The sequence below is a fragment of the Rhinoraja longicauda genome, chromosome 25, assembly GCF_053455715.1.
Source record: "Rhinoraja longicauda isolate Sanriku21f chromosome 25, sRhiLon1.1, whole genome shotgun sequence".
NCBI classification, from domain to species: Eukaryota; Metazoa; Chordata; class Chondrichthyes; order Rajiformes; family Arhynchobatidae; genus Rhinoraja; species Rhinoraja longicauda.
The window spans coordinates 1,549,811-1,553,825 of NC_135977.1; the positions used below are offsets into that span (position 1 = coordinate 1,549,811).

At 56.0% G+C, this 4,015-nt stretch overlaps 1 long non-coding RNA gene across 1 annotated transcript; it reads right to left on the reverse strand.

Moving 5' to 3' along the window:
* Window positions 1–1,276: 1,276 nt before the first annotated feature.
* LOC144605998 (uncharacterized) lies at window positions 1,277–3,750 on the reverse strand. The gene is made up of 3 exons (XR_013548906.1): window positions 3,541–3,750; window positions 2,430–2,544; window positions 1,277–1,457 (listed from the first exon to the last, which is right to left on the reverse strand). It is a non-coding gene; the product is annotated as an uncharacterized LOC144605998 (long non-coding RNA).
* Between the last annotated feature and the right edge of the window lie 265 nt (window positions 3,751–4,015).

Genomic DNA, 4,015 nt, shown 5'->3' on the forward strand with positions numbered 1-4,015 from the left:
TCCGATCAAAGGCTGCCCAAGATGAGAGAGATACAATGTGCCAGCCGAGTGAGCAGGCAAACCACAAACCATGGTTGTTTCCGTATCGGTGGCCAGCGCCCCACACAATGTGCCTGACTGACAGCAGCTTCCTACTCATCCCCTTGGAGATCGCTCGCTTCAAAGCCACAACCCGTCTGGCTGTGGTTAGTGAAGGACACAGAGAGTGGGAAAGAAAGGTGGCCGAGCGAGGTACCAGGGTCAGGAACAGGGTCGGCACGCTGGTGCAGCGGGTAGAGCTGCTGCCCTCACAGCGCCGGAGACCCGGGTTCCATCCTGACCACGGGCGCTGTCTGTACGGAGTTGGCACGTTCTCCCCCGTGACCTACGTGGGTTTTCTCCGGGTGCTCCAGTTTCCTCCCACACTCCAAAGTTTCCTCCTGCACTCCACTCCATTAACCTTTTGTAGGTTAATTGGATTATGTAAAAATTATAAATTGTCCCTAGTGTGTGTAGGATAGTATTAGAGAGTGTGTGTGTGTGTGTGTCGGTGGGCCGAAGGGCCTGTTTCCACACTGTATCTTAACGATTCCCTTCATCCTGTATCTGCACACTGTGGACAGCTGGATTGTGATCATGTGTTGTCTTGTGTCGCACGCATCAAAGGCTATTGAGGGCGTGCAGCGTAGGTTTACTAGGTTAATTCCCGGAATGGCGGGACTGTCATATGTTGAAAGACTGGAGCGACTAGGCTTGTATACACTGGAATTTAGAAGGATGAGAGGGGATCTTATCGAAACGTATAAGATTATTAAGGGGTTGGACACGTTAGAGGCAGGAAACATGTTCCCAATGTTGGGGAGTCCAGAACAAGGGGCCACAGTTTAAGAATAAGGGGTAGGCCATTTAGAACTGAGATGAGGAAAAACATTTTCACTCAGAGAGTTGTGAATCTGTGGAATTCTCTGCCTCAGAAGGCAGTGGAGGCCAATTCTCTGAATGCATTCAAGAGAGAGTTAGATACTCTTAAGGATAGCGGAGTCAGGGGGTATGGGGAGAAGGCAGGAACGGGGTACTGATTGAGAATGATCAGCCATGATCACATTGAATGGCGGTGCTGGCACGAAGGGCCGAATGGCCTCCTCCTGCACCTATTGTCTATTGTCTATTCACTGTACCTCAGTAGACGTGACAATAAACTGAACTGCACCCTATCACACCACCTCCTCAGTCTCCCTCTCCGCACCCCGACAGACCACAGAAACAAACACCAGAACACGAGAGATTTGTACAGAAGGTTTTTACTGGTTTCACTTTCAGCCACAGTGTGTGTTCTCAGAGCGGTGACCACAGCCGTTAGTTACTCCATCGCCCAGAGCTGGGGGACCATCCCTCTCTCCCGACCCAGTAACCCGTCCGCCGCCTCGAACTCCAGCGCTGCCCGCCGCGCTCTCTTCCCCCGGCTCCCTCTCAAACAGCTGCGGCCAAAGACAACACCACATGCTGAGGAAACCCCCCTCCTGGAGCCTGCGGTCCCATCGCCACTCCTCCTCCGGCACGTTACTCCTCCCCCTCCCGTCCTGCCCTGCCCCTCTCCCTCCCCTCCAAATCTCCCATCCCCCCCTCCTCCCCCTCTCTCCCATCGCCCCCCTCCCTCTCTCCCTCCAATCCCCTCCCTACGTCCCCCCCATCTCCCACCCCCTCCCCACCCATCCCTCCCTCTCCCCATCCCCCACTCTCCCTTCTCCTCCCCCCCTCCCCCTCTCTCTCTCTCCCCCTCCCCCACCGACCAGCACTGCGCCCACCAGCACCACGCCCACCAGCACCGCGCCCATGCCCACCAGCACCGCGCCCATGCCCACCAGCACCGCGCCCATGCCCACCAGCACCGCGCCCACCAGCACCGCGCCCCCACGCCCACCAGCACCGCGCCCACCAGCACCGCGCCCACCAGCACCGTGCCCGTGCACACTAGTTCCGTGTTACCCCCACGTTCCCATCCACTCCCCACACACGAGGGGGCAATTTACAGAGGGCCAATTAACCTGCAAACCTGCACGTCTTTGGGATGTGGGAGGAAACCGCAGCACCTGGAGAAACCCACGCAGTCACAGGGAGAACGTGGAAACTCCACGCACACAGACGGACGAAGCCAGGGTTGAAGCCAGGTGTCTGGCACCGTGAGGCAGCGGCTCTACAGCACGCGGCGGCTCGGTGGGGCAGCGGGTAGAGCTGCTGCCTCACAGCGCCGGAGACCCAGGTTCGATCCACACTACGGGTGCCGTCTGTACGGAGTTTGTACGTTCTCCCCGTGACCTGCGTGGGTTTTCTCCGGGTGCGTGTGGGATAATGTTAGTGTGCGGGGATCGCTGGTCGGCGTGGACCCGGTGGGCCGAGGGGCCTGTTTCCACGCGGTATCCCGCCGGTGGACGGGCGCGGTCACCACTCACCTCTGGGGCGGACAGATGGAACAGCGGCGAGAGGTCGGTCCTCCTGCTCAGACAGTGCCTTCCTGATCACACTGGCCGCTCCTGCAACATCAGGGTGGTAGTGCCGCTGCAGAGCCTGGAGTGGCCACACGGGGGCAGAGTCAGTCAGCAGTGATAGCAGCAGTATTAGGCCATTCGGCCCATCAAGTCTCCTCCGCCATTCAATCACGGCTGATCTATCTCTCCCCCCTAACCCCATTCTCCTGCCTTCTCCCCATAACCCCTGACACCCGCACTAATCAACAATCTATCTATCTCTGCCTTAAACACATCCACAGCCTCCACAGCCGTCTGTGGCAAAGAATCCCACAGATTCACCACCCACTGGCTCATAAAAACATAGACAATAGGTGCAGGAGGATGCCATTCGGCACTTCGAGCCAGCATCGCCATTCAATATGATCACGGCTGATCATCCACAATCAGTACCCCGTTCCTGCTTTCTCCCCATATCCCCTGATTCTGTTAGCCCCAAGAACTAAATCTAACTCTCTCTTGAAAACATCCAGTGAATTGGCCTCCACTGCCTTCTGCGGCAGAGAATCCCACAGATTCACAACTCTCTGGGTGAAAAAGTTTTTCCTCATCTCAGTCCTAAATGGCCTCCCCTTTATTTTTAAACTGTGTGACCCCTGGTTCTGGACTTCCCCAACATCAGGAACATGTTTCCTGCATCTAGCCTGTCCAATCCCTTAAGAATTTTATGTTTCTATAAGATCCCCTCTCATCCGTCTAAATTCCAGCGAATACAAGCCCAGTCGACCCATTCTTTCATCGTATGTCAGTCCCGCCATCCCGGGGATTAACCTGGTGAACCTACGCTGCATTGCCCTCAAATTAGGAGACCAAAACCACACACAATGCACAAGGTTGAAGAAGTTCCTCCTCATCTCCATTCTGAAGTTACACCCTCTGGTCTGAGCCTCTCCCACTAGTGGAAACATCACGTCCACTCGACACAGGCCATTCATTGTCGGGCTGGTCGGAATGCTGGCCGGCTCCCATAAACACAGGGGGTCGGCCCCAGGTGTGAGCCCAGGTGTGCAGGACACTCTGCCCTGAGGTGACTCACCTGTAGCTCCCACAGAGAGCTGTCCAACGCTCGGCACTGGGCAGGGTCCTCCTCATCCACCAGGTAGGGATCAGCGGAGAGATCTAGGACAGGCTCAGGTTTATTATTCTCACACGCACTGAGGTACAGTGAAAAGCTTTGTTCTGCACGCTATCCACACAGATCAGATAATGCCGTACACAAATACAATCAGGTCAAACTCCAGTCCAACAGGTGGAGCAGAGGGGAAGATACAGAGTGCAGAATATAGTTCTCAGCATTGTAGCGCATCAGTTCCACAGACAAAGTCCAATGTCCGCAATGGGGTAGAGGTGAATCGGACAGCACCCCAGCTTATGGAAGGGCCGTTCTGAAGCCTGATCACAGCGGGGACGAAGCTGTTCCTGAGTCTGGTGGTGCGCGCTTTCAAGCTTCTGTACCTTCTGCCGGAGGGGAGCGGGGGAGAGGGAGGAGGAGGAATGGCAAAGAAGGAAGG